Source organism: Alosa pseudoharengus, unplaced genomic scaffold, assembly GCF_046254945.1.
Source record: "Alosa pseudoharengus isolate Yale_2024_CS ecotype anadromous, Long Island Sound unplaced genomic scaffold, YU_APseudo_1.1 YU_APseudo_1.1_scf_19, whole genome shotgun sequence".
Taxonomy (NCBI): domain Eukaryota; kingdom Metazoa; phylum Chordata; class Actinopteri; order Clupeiformes; family Clupeidae; genus Alosa; species Alosa pseudoharengus.
The window spans coordinates 14816134-14834050 of NW_027468657.1; the positions used below are offsets into that span (position 1 = coordinate 14816134).

The following is a 17917-nucleotide window of genomic DNA, read 5'->3' on the forward strand; positions in this document are numbered from 1 at the left end:
CCTGGTCTCCACGGCTGCTGCTCTGGCGTGGTAGCTGAGCCTGGTTGGTGGAGCCATTCGCCATCTTGAAAGGATCTTCTGATATGTTTGCTTAGTGGTAGTCGAAGACAAAGGCATGTCACACCTCCCTTTGTCCCTTCTGGCATGAAAGAGATTCTGAAGAGTGGATTCACAACAACTTGGGAGACATTAGCATGAGTGTAAACAGAGTCAAACAGTGTCTCGTGAATGCAGATTCACAAGTCAACAACAGTATGCTAATGTATTCAGTTTCTCAATTGGAGACAGTCACACCTACAGCATGGGTCTTCTAACATAGCAGGGCTATTTATCTCCAAACAGAGACTACACATTTGCATCTATTGGCAAAAGGCCAATATAAAGAAAATAAATAAACTTTGGTTAAGTTTAGATGTTTAAAAGAAAAATAATCCACAGACTCACGTGGGTAGGGTACCCCTGCATGTCTTTTAAAGAGATTTTGCATTAGAAGTGAGGGTCAGTAAAACAAAACAGTAGGCATTTAAAAAATGACCGTTTGAGCAATAAAACCAGTAAACTTAGATGGTATTTCAATTCAATACCATCTATCTCCCCCTTTTTATAGTTTCTTAACTATAACAAAAAAAATACAAACTAAAAACAAATAAAAGGTAATTTCAAACAGAAAGAAACTCAAGTTGTGGGTATGAATCCATTCAATTGAACATTTGCCCACATCAAACAAGGCGTAAACATGTAGCAAACATTTCCCATTGGCATACAAGCAAAAATAAAAATATGTCTTAACATGTTAACCCCAAAAGATGTCCCTCAAATGAAAGAAAGAAAATGGTTGAAATCAACAATGGTTTCCCATTATCACTCCTCTTAGGTTCATATCTCCCCAGTGAAGTTCCTTTTGTGTCCATGGGGGAGAAGCTGGGGGGTTGGTTATAGAATACAGTGCTGCTAGAACAAAGGCAGTGAGATAAGATAGCAAAAGGTGTGAAAACTTTTGACCCAAGAAAACAAAGAAGGACTTGAAACAAAAAATGGAAACAAACACATATAATGAAATAAACAAATTTCACACACACAGGGCCGGCCCACACGCGCATTCATTCATACTGGACACACAGACACACACAGCTCCATGGAGCTGGAGGACAACTTTAAACGGGCTGCAGGAAGAATTTCCTGCTTAAAAGAACAAAAGAAGTTTAGTCAAGCCTTTTCAGTTAGCTCATATTAGCTCACAAAGACATCTAGACGCCCCTAGCGGCAGCTAGTTAGCTCAGGCGTACTTAAAAGAGGCCTAACCATGCTCTCTTGAGGTTATGCTGTTTGAGCTTATGCTGTTTGCACACTTGAAAAAGATTACGACAAAAATCCTGGATTCATCATCTGAGTGTAGATGTAGCCTAAAACAAAACACCACATCTACTCAAAAACAAAACAAGACTAGTGTTAGCTTGGATTCTAGCCGCTCATACGCTCTTGGTGATAAAAACAAAAAGGGCAGCACCAAGTTCTGTCTAATATTCTGTTTTGGTAGTGAAGGAATAAAATGTTCTGTAAACACAAAGGGGCATAAGCTACGTAGCTTGTTAGGACATGATGTCCCTAAAACCCGCGAAAAATAGATTGCACACGAACCACCGTGTTTAATACTGAGCTGCCTAGCACACTCGCTAATCTATTTACTCCTTATATCCAATAAAGAGGCACCATTGGACTTCAATCCAACACATATATAGACGCTTTACAAAATATGGATTAATTCGTCTTGTGCGACGTTTTGCCAAAATCGGGGAAGCACAAATTTATGTCCACTATTAAATTACGGTTTTGCCAAAATATTGCCAAAATCGGGGAAGCACAATTTTGTGTCCACTATTAAGTTACGGTTTTGCCAAAATGTCTACTCACTCAGAATGCCTTTTCCGATATCTTACCGCCCATTCCAAACTGTGGTTAGTAGGAACCGCCCGGATTTACAGATACACCTTCATTCAGCACCAAAGCAGAAAAGCAGATAAAAAGCGTCCTTACCTGAGAGCTGTCACCAGAGCGATGAGGAAAAAAAAAAAAAAAAAAAAAATTGCGGCATCTTAGAATCAGCGACAAAAGTATATTATCTCTGCGGTTGGAACCTCCATGAAAGTAATTGTAGGTGAATAATTACTTAATATTAATCTTAGACTGGCGAACTTCAGGAAAAACTCAGGAATCAGGTTTATTCTGTTACAAGCAGAGAGAGTACAAAAAAGGTCTATGTAGGCCTAGCCCAGGCCAGGCCTAGGTTGGCCTGAAGCCAACTACTCTCTTCCGCTCTACATCCTTAGTCCAAGTCTAGAAAATCTGATCTCACAAACATTGCAGTTTAGTTACTTTTAAATGGTTTAAACAAAGAACAAAGTGGCACCAAGAACAAGCCCACTTGATTGGTTCTACAGTTGGTATCAGACACACCTACTCACACCCACTTCACACCTATGCATTCTTGTCAGAATAGCATGAGGAGAGATATCTTATATATCAGAAATATCACTTATAGAATGTTCCAAACATTCTCACAATCACATCATTACAATCCTTGTAATGAGACTATCAAAATGATACCAGACATGAATACATTTACATTTCATGATACATGGATACATTATATCAAGGAAGCATCCTTTGTCTTGTGTAAGTGATAGGCCTTAAACCAGCACATTAGCATTCCATTGGGGGAGGGGATAGTGTCTTTGTTTAAAACCAAGATGGGTTACATGGCTAACTAAAAGTAGTCTTGAAGTTAAATTATTATCCATTTTAACCATACATTTTATTGCTATCACGTGCCACCACACTGAAGAAAACCTTCCCTTCAACATTCAGTAGACTAATTGGCCTAAATTGATTAATCTCCACTGCGTCCTTTTCCAAAAGACTACCACTCTTCTGCATTACGAATAAAGACTTAACAAATTTATTACTATGCTCCATAGCAATATGGTGCATACAATTGATTTAGAATGTTGGGGGGAGGTGGGTAAATGACCCGGTACTGGAACATGTGCTGCATAACAGGTTTTAAGTACTGAGAACTATACTGTAAGTAAACTAGTGAAGACACTATACTTCTAGCACACCTTTTAGATCAATATACAGTAGTACAAATGTTAACCTGTTTAATCCCACCCCACCGGTCACAATAGTGACTACATTTTTTTTTCTTCTGCTGGAGGATCCAGAAGTCAAGTCAAGTCAAGTCAAGTCAAGTCAGATTTATTGCGCATTTAACATGCACATAGTGCAATCCAAAGCGCTCCACAAACAAGACACATAACAACAAGACAAAAGATGCCGGATGGAGCGGCGTAGTCGCCAGCGTACCCATGACATCAAGACAAGACAAATACATTTAAAAAATAACAAATACAAAAAATGCCGGACGGAGCGGCGTAGTCGCCAGCGTACCCGTGACACCAAGACATACAAGACATACAACAAAACAAATAAACAATAAAAAAAAAGAAAATATATTTTAAAAGGGGAAAAAGTGATGTTAAAATTAGTCCAATTTCCAAAACAGCTGAAAATGTCCAAGGGCAATGATGATCCGTGAAAACTGCGCACAGAGCTGTGTCTTCACAACCGATGCAATGGCAACAAAGTTCTTTAGCAACTGACCAACCCGGTGAATTCACTGGCAGTCTGGAGATAACGTTAACGTTAGAAGCTAGACCTGCTACACTGCAATCTGGAGATGATGGAAGCACAGTCCAAAGTACTGAGCGATCGTGTAGATCCGCAATTCGGTGGACTTAACAGCGACCGTTTGTTGCTCCGTGAGAATGCAGCTCTTCACCGTTAACGTTAGTCTGCAGTTGGCAAGGCAGCTCGCAGGTCAGCAACAGCTCGGCGGCCACGGTAGATCTTTCGCAGAGTAAAGCCTAGGTCCGGCTGTCCCGGGAGATCCCCTCGACCAGACAGTGAAGTGCACTGTTCACGGATGGATGGAAGGATGTCAGAGGCCCAGTTAGTCTGCAGTTGGCATGGCAGCTCGCAGGTCAGCAACAGCTCGGCGGCCACGGCAGATCTTTCACAGAGTAGCCTAGGTCCAGCTGTCCCGAGAGATCCCCTCGACCAGACAGTGAAGTGCTGCACCGCTCACGGATAGATGGAAGGATGTCCGATGCCCAGCTAGGGCAAAAGCTAGCCATAGCAAGCTCCCAATGGACAAATGTCAACGACATCAGCTGACTTAGGAGTAAAAAGGACTAAGAATAACACGAAAACTATCAAAAATAACGTACATAAATAGGGAAAACATTTAACTAGACAAACCAATACAAAAAATAAACATGACATTACATAAAATTATGTACATTATGAACATTACATAAAAACAAACAAAAACATGATGCCAGACGGAGCGGCGTGTCTCGCCAGCGTCCCCGTAACCTAGAAGTGTTTCTGGATATAAAATAATTACACTTTAGAATAACAAAACAGGTTGTCTTGATTTAAATGTATGAATGTCATGTAATATTTCTGCGTGAGAAATGCAAGGTGTGGCGTGTGAGCGTGTGTCTCGAGAACCCTGCTGGCATGAATGAGACAATTCTCAACCTGCTTGAGGCTGAATGAAATAGGCAGACAGGCAGAATATTTTCATATCACGAAGTGTAGATATTTTTATGGGATAAAACATATGTTAAAAGCAGATACATACCTTCCGAAATAGCCTGATTTCCATTGCATGTTGATAGCCTAGCTGCTGCTGGACTGGACGGTTGGAAGAATAACGTTTTTTTTTAACTCTCAAATAACTAGAAGCTGTGTTAAAGGCACCCTGGTGCTGGTTAGTTTACTCCACGTCAGGTGGGGGAGAGGAGGGGGCAATGTCCTAAACTATCAACCCAACAAGCTGGGTTACAGAAATAACCCAACATGAGTAAAAACAACCCCACAGAATTACCCAACATTGTCAGACCAGTGTTTGGGTTGATATAAATACACTTGACTTGACTTGCTTGACTTGTAGTTTGCTGATACAGTATGTCTGTATTTCTGATACGACATCTGAGTTTACTGGTGTTGAGGTAATTACAGTTCTTGTATTATGTTTTTTGTTTTTTTGGTCTGGCACCTTGCCTGTGCCAAGGCTCTGTACTCACATTTCCCTTTTTGAGGTTGATGCATTCATCTGGTCTATTAGCAGTGATATTAGACTGCTGGGTTATTCTCTGCATTTCCGGTTGTTGCTGTAGTCCAGGGCTACTCAATTAGTTTGTAATGGGGACCAGTTCATGAAAAGCATCACAACTGAGGGGCCGGAGAAATGCAAACAGCAGCAATATGGGTGTTCAAATGTTGTATTTTGAACATGCATAACAACATCATTAGCCGGTTGTTGGTGGCTAATATGGAATGAAATCTGTGATAACAGATAACAGTAATGGAATCTGTGCTTTGCACAGTAACTGCTAGGTCCAAGATTTCCAGTGAGTACAAACAGGATTCAAACACTGTTCAGGTGAATTAAATGTGTAATCAGTCGCATATATGTAGCTCTTCTGACTTATATGCCTACTTGTTTCATTTGACGTTCCCACCATTTAAATGAGATGACCGTGACCTCTAGATTTTTTTTAGCAGTGGGGGCAGGCCAGTCATAATAGCCTAATAATAATAACACGGGGGTCCGGGGGTGTCTCCCGCGGGATTTTTTTTTTCTGGTTGCTAATCACACTATTTTAACATGTTTTGAGAGGGACAGGCCCATCTTTTTTCTGACGCACGTCACGTTACCCCATGCATTAAACCAAATGTCACTGCTTGAATAAATGAAAAACATAACCTACTGAACATGGCCATAGTCATAGTTCACGATGATGATGACAATGAAAACGTTTAGCCTACTTGGTTTCTGACAGAAATTACGTTTTGTGCCAACATATTGTAGAAACACAACCATGGCCTTTATTTGGTAAACGGAGGTGCAAATCCTTTCCTTTAGGCTACTTTCTTTGGTTATTAGTCTACGATTCACTTTAACCACAAAACATTTTGCCTTCGCCACATTTACAAATATGCAATTTACCTTCGTTTACCTTTTTGCTTCGTATCGCAGTTTAGTGCGCATTTAATGTAACATGCCACATGATTTCCAAGAGGCCTTTAGACAGGCTCATTTCTGACTTCACTAGACTATTATTGCATTTGTTTATGTTGTAAGACGTGAAGAAATGAAGGACATAGCCTAGCCTACACACAAATTCATCATTCTATTACTATTGGATACATCTATGCTGATGCTGTCTAACTCAGTCACTGACTGTAGTGCATGACTGTAGCTTTCAGCCAGGAGAAGATGTCGTCAGGTGGCGTCCAACTTTCACATGGTGTTTCGACCCTGAACCACAACACCCTCCAGTTGGTGGGTCGGCAGTGCTGGCCAGTCACTGCCCATCTCCTCCTGGCCCCCAGCTCAACTCCTCCCTTCTACTCCAGAGCCAGCAAGACACTCTTTCTGCTGCCTCACCCAACCTACGGACAGCTGCCTTCCTCTCCCTCCCTGCTATACCCAGAGCTGTGAGTGTCTTCCACACAGACTGCGCCAGGAAACCCCTACACCCGACCTCAACCGGGAATAGCCAGGTCTGCCACCCTTTGGCCCTGCACTGCTCAACGAGGTCCTGATACTTGGTGGCTTTCCGCTCTAGGCCTCCTCGCACCCGTCTTCCCACAGGACCGTCAGTTCAATCAAGATGATCTTCCTTGCCTCCTCAGACCATAAGACCACGTCCGGCCTTAGCAGTGTTTGCACAACCTGGGGGAAGACTAGTTTCCTTCCCAGGTCCACCCTCATCTCCCAGGATTGTGCTGCTTGCAAGAGGCTCTTTTTTGGTCTTCTTGGGGGCTGGTGGTTTCTCCCCTTCTCTGATGAAATGAATGGATGTCGTCGGCCTTGTACTGGTCTGGCGCTTTTTCTGCCTCTCCCGCTCCAAGATGTCAGCCAGCGCACTGAGAACCTTGTCATGGCGCCACCTGTATCTTCCTTGGCTAAGAGCTGTTTAGCATCCTGCCAGTATGTGCGCCATTGTTCCCCTCCCTCCGCATAGCCTACACAATGGGTCCTCCCTCATTCCCCATCTGTGGAGGTTTGTTGGTGATGGAAGGGTGTCGTACACTGAACGGAGCAGGAAGGAGATGCGAAAGGGCTCCAGTCTCCAGATCTCAGGCCACGTGATCTTCCGCTTCGGCAGGTCCCACTTTGTCCAGGCGCCTTGTACTCCAAGTTCGACGGCCCTAGACCTGCGCCTTTCTTCCTCCAGGTGTCTGACCACTGCTTGAAGTGGGTGGATCCGATCCCCTCCCTACACATGGGTTCCCGATGATGTCCTTCAGCTTCAATGAGCTTTCAGCTTGTGCCACTGATGTGTCAGCTGCCCATTTCAGTCCTGATCTCGTAGTGACGCCTGCTCTTCTGACTTTTTCATCAGTGGAGTCTTGGTACATCATCACGACCCGGCACTTTGCCACCTTGAACTCTTCCACCACTGATGATAGGGGTAGTTGTACCTGACCAGACCTGGTGTATAGCCCTACTGACGTGAAGCTTGGTGGGATTCCGAGCCACTTGCGAAGGTGTTTGTTCACTCGCCTCTCGACTCCTTCCACTGCTGTCATAGGAACTTTGTAGATTGTCAGTAGCCACATGAGTCGTGGTAGCAGGCCGTGCTGGAGGAGCCAGGCCTTGAACTTTACTGACCCCTCGATCTTACTCAGCCATGCATCTCCCTGTTTCTCTGTCCTTGAAACGTTGCATCTGTCGGTCAGGGATGCGCCATACCGTTTCCCTAGGCCAGTGGTCACCAACCTTTTTGAGCCCAAGATCCCTGACCTCGCCCTGAACAAAGGCAAGAAAGTGAAAGTAACCAAAGCCTAGGCCTACAATGCACTCCGTGTCTGTAGCTGTCTGTGCACGTCCGCAATAGATTACATTCTTCAAATGGAGAACAAATTCCTGATCGCTAAACTTTCGTTTTCATTTTCTGTCAGTTAGCAGTTGATGTAGAAGCACCTAGCATAATTTGACTTCAGCGGTGACAAGTCTTGTTGCGAGAGACAGAGAGAGAGAGAGAGCGCACCTGCAAAGTGGTGCTGTGCGTGTGTGTGTGTCTGCATCATAGGGTTATGTTCGGAAGTCAGAAGTTGGTCCGTCCGGTCCCGCATTCACGTCGCTCCAATATTAGATTAACGTTATCAGACAGCACTGTAAAATGTATGCAGGAATTTCTCGCATTATGATGGCTAGAGTTGCTGGTCTTGAATAAATCATGCGCTATACCCGCAATCCCGTGCTGAAATTTAGGCCCTGTAAACGTTGGCGAACATGTGAGAATTTGGTGACTGTGTTTTTAATTTTCCTGTTATTCTCGAGATCTACTGGTCGATCGCGATCAACGGGTTGGCGACCACTGCCCTAGGCACTTGATTGGGTTTTCCTCAATTGATGGTATCGTCTCCCCCTGTACTCGCAACTGGAACTTGCTGGTCACTTTCCCACTTCCCATTTCTAAATAAGTCATCCATTTGAATTGTTTGTCTTTGAGTTGTCACTGATTCATAGTGGGCAATCTATTACACCAACTGGCTGGGAAGTGCAACAGTTGTGGAGTCGGCATTCCTGTTGCTGCAAAACAGTACATCTCCAAACACAAAAACAAAATGAATGGAAAGTGATGATGAGATTTTGCACTCAGCTGTAGCCTAGGCCTGCTAGTGGTGAGTCTGTTATAGCCTATTTACTTGTATTGTAACCTATGCAACTATTCTATTAAACGCTGTGTGCTAGTCTCAATAGGCTATGACCGCTATGTTCTTGCACTATTTTCCCCCATGATCATATTGTTTCAGTTATCCAAAAGGCTCGAAGGATGCTCTTTATTATATGGCAATTTTTGGAAAATAACTAATAAAAGGCCCCCCCACCCGTTGCTCTCTGGCGCCGACCCTGGCAGAGGTTTATAATGGGATGCGTAACATGAGGGGTCAGCATATCTAATCTGTTGACTGATTATGGAAGGAGTCTCTTGCTTTCAGATGTTTTTCCAGGTAGTGTACAAGTGAAGGGATAGATGAAAAAGGCTTTTAGAAAGAAGTACTTTGTAGTGTTTTGAAAAATACAAAAATACAGTATTTTATTTTGATACATTTTTTGGCTGCTGTATTTTGTAGCTTATTTTGATACATTTTTAAGGTGAGTATTTGGTATTTTATTTGGAAATACATTTTGATGTATTTGTGCCCATCCCTGGGTCATCCATAAACATTCACTAAATGGACACAGAGACTCCAAGTTTTTCTTTCGCTATCGTTGCGAAAAAATAGCTACTATATAGAAATACTTTGAAATTCCCTTTGAGTCGGATCTGCTCCACCTTTCCACCAAGTTTTGCAGAAATTGTGCCCGTGTTTTTTTGCGATATTGTTGACAGAAACTATTTGTGTGGTGCAACCTGTTAAATATTAGTAGTTCATAAACTCCAACGTAGTGCCAATTTAGGTTGAACCTAAACTAAGATGGAACTTACGTTCAACTTACGTACAAATGTAATGAATTGTAATGTAGCCTAACTTGTGCAATGGGCTGAGGTGCAGTGGCTGCAGGACTAAAGCGAGTGAGAGATGCAAGAGTGGAGAACAGCTCATGCGCTTGCTAGAGATTACATTTTTTTTAAAGGGCCAGTACAAATGACCTTGCGGGCCGCCAATTAAAGAGCCCTGCTGTAGTCACTTCATGAGATGTCTTGTAGTTGGGCAAATTAAGTCAGTACTAGAAGCTATATTCATTTTTTAGCACTTGTGATGTCATCACATCACCAAAAGTATTGGTTTTACCAAAAAATATTTGACAGTATTTTTAAACTATAGAAATACACACCTATAAAGTTTTTTGATATAACATATGCAGCCATTTTCTTCAACCCAACAAAATACAAATTACAAAATACTATTTTGTATTTGAAATAAGCATTTTAGACACAACATGTATTATTAACACTGCCCATCCCTGCACGTAGTACCAATCCCGACCCTCCAGACTGCAGTGTCAAGATTTCCCTTATCTCATGAATTCAGGCCTGACACCATGAGATAAGGGAACGCCTCAGCCATAACTATTGGCTTGCCTTTTCAGCAGCCCCAAAAATACGCTCTAACATTAGTTTATTTACCCAACAAAACCCGGACACAGTATAGCCTGAAAACCTTACTGTCTGGGTCAACAACATGGTGGACCAGGTGCATACTGCATATGTAGCGGGTTGAAATAGCGCACCTGTGCCTTTAAGGCTGTTTATTAGTAAATCACTGGATACAGCTGGTTGGTTTCTTTATAAGTTGACTTGCACCTTGGGTCGGGTATGCAGCAGAGGTGAGGCTGAATTTGTCGTTTGGATGGCTAGCCACTCCCTTATTGTGTGAATGTCTTGCATGTCTTTGATTTAGTTTCTATTTGTATTCATTGTGGTAACGGGAAAGTCAGCCAGGGCCCACTTCCCCGAAAGCATCTTAAGCCTAAGAGCGTCGTAAACTCCCTCTTACGAACGTCTTAAGATTTGCCGACTGTTTCCCGAAACCATCGTAGCTTAAGAGCATCGTGAAAACACTCGTAGATCTACGAGTGCTCCAGAGTACTCGTTACCGGCTAAGAGCGTCTTAACAGTACTTCTCACTGAGGTCACCAACAGGACATACAGAGGAATTACAACTTAGAATACATAATCCAATTTACGTTCCCATTCTTTATTGTGTTTACCTGTGATGAATCAGATTTTAGCGTGCAAAATAGCCTAATAGCCTTATCTGGTCATAATAATGTGATGAAAAGCGGACAAAAATGCAATCAAGTTATGAAACGAGACATTGCCAGAATAGTTTGACATTATCTTTGCTAAGTGAATATTTTATTAGGCCTATGAGGTAAAAAGCAGAGAAAGCAACATGTGGTTTAGTCTGTAGCCTAGGCCTACTGCATCAAAATCTAAGCCTACACATTTCCTCTCTTTCTTACTCGACTTTTTTCTTATCTTCAAACGTGTTCTTAAGTGGCACCGCGAAAAAATTATTGCATGGTGCAACACTTAAAATAATTACAATTATTTATGTCTCTGTGTGGTATATAACCTACTTGGGATGCTTACATGCAGATGTCAAAGTGTTTCTATTTTCGTATTGATGTGAATTAATGTGTAGATCCGAAGTTTAAATGGTAGGCCTATAGCTGTGACGTGCAGTCACCTGACATCACCGTCAAATCAGAGGATATTTCAGAACTATTAACGTGGACAGCTCCCCTTAAGAGCATCTTAAGAGCAGTGCACGCAGGTTCACGCTACGAGCATGTTCGGGAAACAGTCGGAAAAACCAAACGAACGATAGTAAGATGAATCGTAGAAAACCCTCTTAAGAGCGTGTCTCCGTCGTTATCGGGGAAGTGGGCCCAGATCTATAGGGTCAGCCTGTGTCATCCGGGCATACTGGTGTGATTACTGTTGTTGTCTGTACTTTTCGTTGTCTGTTGTGGTTGTGGTTTGTGTTGCAGGAGTAGGGGGTGCTGCAGGGGAGGCTGGTCACCTGGTGTTGGTGGGAGTATTTAGTGTGTAGTGCATGTGTGGCTTCACTGTGTGTGTTTCCAGTACTGTTCAGTGTTCACCTGTGTGGGTTGCGGTGGTTGCTGTCTCCTATATCCACGTGTGATCCTGACATCCCTCTCTTCAGGATAGCCTGCCTCCCTATGGTAAGCCTGGTTCTCGTCTAGTTAATTGTCCTGTCATGTTTTGTTACCTTCCCACTCTATGGGGCACAAAGTTGTTGTACATGTTTTAATAATAAATTAATATTTTCTTAGTCTTGTGTTACAGCTCTTTCCTTCCAGTGTAGGTTTCTCTTAATTTGCAAAGGTGGAAAGTAACGAAATACATTTACTCACGTTGCTGTATTGAGTAGCCTAGTTTTTCTGTGTATTTTGTATTTTTTAAGTAGCCTAGTTTATAAAATCGGTATTTTAAATTTTAGGCTACTTGATTACATTTTGAGTGAAGTATTGTACTTCGCTACATCAAAAATCCCATCCGTTACTTGAGTAAAAAAAAAGACTCAGTTCGTTTTAGCACTAATGATTGCGGAGATATTTAAGCAAACACCATGTGATTTCGTGTTTTGACGTTTGTGCTCACCTTTCTTTGGAAAGAAGTTTATTAGCAGATGTTTCCCCTCATTTTGATGTATCTCTTTTTCCTGTTTTGGCCTTTGTTTTTAGTAACCTGACTTGGCTTTCTTGGAGAAAGACATTGCACCAGCAGCAAAACAATTACCGGTCCGCTACTAGCGATGCTCAACTAAACTAGATGTACCGCATAGCGGTACAAAATATGACCGCCGCTCAGTCCTGTACATCCGTTCTGCGAAAAGAAATCACACTTCAATTTGTCTCCATATTTTACTCCGTCCCCCACTCTTGAAACTTTTGTGTATGCTTGTTTGGCATGCCTGAGTGTGTGTGTGCGGCTGCACAGAAAGTAGCCTACTGGTGCTGAAAAGGTGAATAGATTGTAGAATAGCCAAAGAAGATGTAGCATTGTTATAAAACCTTTAAAATCTCTAAACAATCACAAGTAGGGCAGTTCATCACAGTTCATCCATGGCAACTGGATTGATGAAAGGTCACTTACACCTGTAGGCTACATTGTATTTGGGAAAAGCAAAAGGTATCAGCATAATTTTATTTATTTATTTATTTATTTATAAACAAAAACATCTCTGTCAGTTCCATGCCGTTTTCAACAGCTATCAAAAACAAAGGTCATTTTTGGATGGATGGATTTTTTGTGAATGTTTCTTCTTCTACATAAGATTTTAGTCATCTTTAGTTCATGTGATACTTTATTGTCAATGCACAAATTAAGTAACAGTAGTCTGAAACGTTATTGTTAATGCACAAATTAAGTAACAGTAGTCTGGAACGAAATGCTGTTTTACATCTAACCAGTGGTGCAAATAACTGACATGTCCAAATGGGCCTTGATGAAATGCGTCGCTAGACATACACATTTTAACGGGCCAAAGTTGAAGAGCTGTTGTCCGTTATTGTTCGTGCAAATATAGGCTGATTCATGTTCCCATGCATTGTGTAACTGAGGTCCATGGCTAGTCTGGCTTTTACCAGACCAAGCTCAATCTTTTAAGAAATCAAAAAATAAATAGCGGGCAGATCAGGCTGGGTTCACCCAGCCTAGTCCATAGGCGCCCGATATTGTTTAATTTTCCGATTGAGATATCCACGCTCTGGCTATTCTAAATGCAAAAATGCATCAGGGAGTTAGGCTATGACAAAACTGTAACTAACAAACTAGATCCTAATAGAAAGCTGTTAGCTTCCCTAAGCTACAGGTAGGCTCATAAGGTAGGCCTATTTACAACATAAATTGTCAAAAGGCTATGCTGGCGACACAAATAAAATCTCCTTTGGAAACCAATGGCTTACGCCAATTACAGTATCAAGCGGACTTAAACTGCCATATCGTGGCGAAAAGTTGTAATAAAATTCACGCAGCTCCATGAGTCAAGGCAAGCGCGAATGAAGTAGCCTTCTAAATGGGACCCACTACACAGTAGCTTAAGGTGTGTTGCTAAAGCAGCCATAATGAAATGAAGGTGTCATTGTTTGGATACTTCACACACACGTGCTTTTTAATTTCACAGACTACAACTACCAAGCTGGAATCAAAGCACATCGATTCCCCTCTCATCCTGCACGCACTTAAAACAAAATAAACAGGCGTCTCAGTCTCACGCATGTATAGGCAAAACTGTATCAGACCGGTGTAACGTTGGTAAATCTTCCATTGCACAGAATGATTTTTGTAGCACGTGCAACAAATCGAAAGATACAATTACAGTGCTGCTATCAATTTGCTTGGTATAACCGCATTTATAGTTTTCTACAAATGCAATCAATCAAATTGGCCTCCCATCACTCAACCAATGCTAAAGGTAACATTACCTAGGTCCTTATTGATATTATAAGATTAACGTACCTGCAGTAAAAACCAAGCATGTCCGATAAACATCCTCAGATTTATTTCGGCTTCAAGAAGAAATGGGAATTACATTTCATGTGAACATCGTCCTATCCTTATTAGACGTTCTCTGCGGTAAACTAGTCCTTGTAGGAAGCATCCATTGTTTTTTCCAACCCACTTTTAACTTCCAACAAAATTACGTCTCACTGCAACGACGCGCCATCTAGTGGACAAACGATACTTATCGCCAATACTGGAAATGCAGCCATGATGATGATGAATATTTATTTTGGCTTTCTTTTAATCCTACTGAATTTGAAATTATGTATCGGCCGTTCTAATACCGATAGTATGTGGGTGCCTGTGTGTGTGTGCATGTGTATATGTGTGCACCGCCATATACTGTACAGGCCAATGAGTGTACAGTCACTAAATGTACACATAACCTAATTTTTTTTAGACCCCCCCATGGATGAAATTCTACGAAACTTGGCATACCCCCAGAGAATGCCAGGTCAATCATACACATACAATTTGGTGCAGTTCTGAACATCTTAACTGAAGATAGGGGCGATTAAAGCAGAATAATATTGCATTTTCATTTTTTACCGGGGGGGGTGCAAATCACAAATGAGTGATTATGGGCCAGGTTGATGTGGGCCCTTGAGACCAACATACCATAAAAGATTCTTCATCCTCAGTGCCACGGTTCAGGTAGTTATTTAGGAAAAACTGCTTTTTTTGCGGTTCGGGGGGCCCAGCACGGGGGGGGGGGGGGAGTGGCCCCCGGGGACGAAACGAAATTTTTCCGTAAAAGTCTAGTGGGGCTACATACCCACCAAATTTCATGTGCCCCGGTGGTTCGGTGTCCCGGGTATCGTTGACCAAAAATTCAGGGAGTAGATGACGGGGGGGGGGGGGGTTGGGGGGGACCTTTGACAATCCCTATATGACCGCTTCGCTAGCTTTGCTGCGGCGGTCATAATAAACAAAAGATAAACTACCTTATGAATTGTGCAGGCGGACTAAACCATTTAGCTCTTTAGCAAAGGAGAGTGAGGGTGACCTTACACAGTTTACACTATGTTTTGTATACAAAATCCAGTCAGTCAAACTTTCGTCTGACATTCATTTTGACATTTAATTTGGAAGTTAAAATATTCAGGTAAAATAAATATATGGTGGAAATAAGTATTGAACGCTTATTTTCCCCCCCAGTAATTAGCCTAAACTTCCAGTGAGTCTATTCGAAATTTTCACCACACATTATATTAACACACATATAAAAAATCCAAACATAAGAGTTTTGTGTATTAAAGTGGAATGACACAGGAAAAAAGTATTGAACGTGCCTACTGAAACTTCTTCAATACTTTGTGGAAAAGCCTTTGTTTGTAAAGACAGCTTCAAGACATTTCCTGTATGACAAAACTTATTGGTCACAGTAGGCCTATCAGGTCTGATTTTGGCCCATTGTTCTAAACAGATTCCAGGGGTCCCTCTTGTGAATCCTGATCTTTAGTTACTTCCAGAACTATTTAATTGAATTGGCTGCCTTCAAGTACTATTTAATTGAATTGGCTGCCTTCAAGTCTTTCTGGAGCTTTCTCCGAGTGGTCCTTGGCTCTTGGAATTGACTATCCTTCTGACTCCCTGGTCAGAAATATTACGAGGAGATCCTGTGCATGGCCGGTTGATGATGCAGTGATGTTTCTTCCACTTGCAGATAATGGCTCCCATGCTGCTTACTGGAAGATTCTGATGTTTTGAAATGCATCTGTAACCAGTTTCATTGATATGTTTAGCAACAATAAGGTTGCAAAGGTCTTGGGAGAGCTTTTTGCTTTTATCCATCATGAAATGTTTCTTGTGTGACACCTTGGTAATGAAAAACCTTTTTATAGCCCATCAATGTGTAGGCTACTAACCAAGCTTATATTAATTTGCACAGATAGAAAGGATAACTACTGATACAGATTCCAGCTCGTTCCTTCCCTTTCCTTGCCTTAGTGCTTTTTCTTAGCGTGTTTAATACTTTTTCCCTGTGTTATTCCACTTCATTACATGACTATACTTATGGAGTTGTTTGGATTTTTTATGTGTGGATTACCTGAGTTATTACTAATGCCTGGTGAAAATGTTGTGCCTGCTGTATTCCACTTTTCACGGGCCCTCTCCTCCATTGGGGCCCTATACTTTCCACTTTCCCCCCCAGTACGACGCCCTTTAATCTGCTGAACCTTCTGCTCGTTTCCAAATATTTAAAAAAACTCTCTGCAACTCAATATTGGCCTGCCTGCCTCAGCTGCCTGTAAGGGGCTTTTCAGTTGTGCTGGATTACTGTTCACTGCAAAGCGACCCAAGGATGAGTGCAACTAACTTTGAAAATCAACTACTGCTCAAACTTAAAGGAGAACTCCGGTGATTTTTCACATAGATCTCCATTTCTCAACGTCCTTTTCAGGCAAGTACCTCCACTCGGCGGCCATATTGCAACACTTTTTGGGCACTTATCGTGCATCTATTTCAGCAGAAATGTGTGTGCGTAAGGCTTCACAACACCAATCTTGCTCCAGCAGCGAGATCACAACAGATGATTGGCAAGATGTCTTCACAGCACACCACATGATTGGCTCAATGTATTTTACAACACACCACATGATTGGCTCAATGTATTCACATGTCGACGTTTTGCCGCGGAAGGGTTGTGATATGTGTAGACATATGATGTGTAGACAACTGCCATATTGGTGTTACAAACTAACCCCATGCATTACTATGGAGGATTTTTTGAGTGCTATATCTCCTCATTAGAAAGTCTTTGGTAAAACTGGTTGTTCTGGTACCCCCCCCCCCCCCCAAAAAAAAAAAGTAACTAAGTAACTTTTACTTAAGTACATTTTAAATGAACTACTTTTTACTTTTACTTGAGTACATTTTCAGATCGGTATTTTAACTTGTACTTGAGTAATATTTCATCAAGGTATTGGTACTTTTACTTGAGTACAATATTTTCGTACTTTTTCCACCTCTGTTAATTTGTTCCCCATCCTCTGTGCTTAAATAAAAACATTTAATTTTGTGGAACTCTGTCTCCGTCTCATGCCTGAACCTGTGAGCCTCTTGAGTCTTTTGATTAACAGAAACCTGTTCCCTGGTTTTGATACTAGGGTGGCGTAGTCAGCTACTTCTTGCCAGTTCTTGGTAACGCCCCACATAGAGAATGGAGGAAAGGATACAGTTGACGGATGGCATCAAATGCAAGGGGATTAAGGGAGCAGAAGCAGCCATTGAAAACACATTCCCACTGTTACATAGTACAGAGCTATAACACACATACACCCCCCCCCCCCCCCCCCCCCCCCCCCGTGTACTCCACCCCAGTTATCTCTGGTAATTGCTGGCTCTCTTCCTCCTGGCACTTTTCTTTCTTGTCCCGCCCCTGGCCCCACTGAACCCACCCCCACTACCAACACACAGTGCACAGTGTTGGAGATTTATTTTCCTGCTGATATGCACCTGGCATGACTGGAGAGAGTCACTATCTACGAGAGTTTGGCCATCTGTCCTCGTTAGCCTCCTCTCACCCATGACCTTCGACCTCGTTGGGCCCCTTCCAACCTGCTGTACTGTTGCCGTGCCACCATGGACTATGACGAGGTCACCTCCTTTCTTGGAGAATGGGGAGCATTCCAGAAAGCCATGTTCCTACTGCTAAGCCTGAGCACGGTGCCCAACGGCTATGCCGGCATGGCAATGGTCTTCCTGGCCGACACACCGGACCATCACTGCCAGCTGCCACACCTCGACACCAGCTGGCAACAGCACAATCTGAGTTTGAGTCCGTCACTGCC

The 17917-nt window shown here is 42.4% G+C and overlaps 1 long non-coding RNA gene across 2 annotated transcripts; it reads left to right on the top strand.

Moving 5' to 3' along the window:
- The first annotated feature begins 10229 nt into the window (after window positions 1-10229).
- On the top strand, window positions 10230-17150 carry LOC143132345 (uncharacterized). 2 transcript variants are annotated; one of them, XR_012988279.1, is made up of 3 exons: window positions 10230-10414; window positions 11585-11779; window positions 16391-17150. It is a non-coding gene; the product is annotated as an uncharacterized LOC143132345 (long non-coding RNA). The 2 variants fall into 2 exon arrangements; XR_012988278.1 differs by lacking the exon at window positions 10230-10414 and having other exon boundaries at window positions 10879-11779.
- Window positions 17151-17917: the final 767 nt, after the last annotated feature.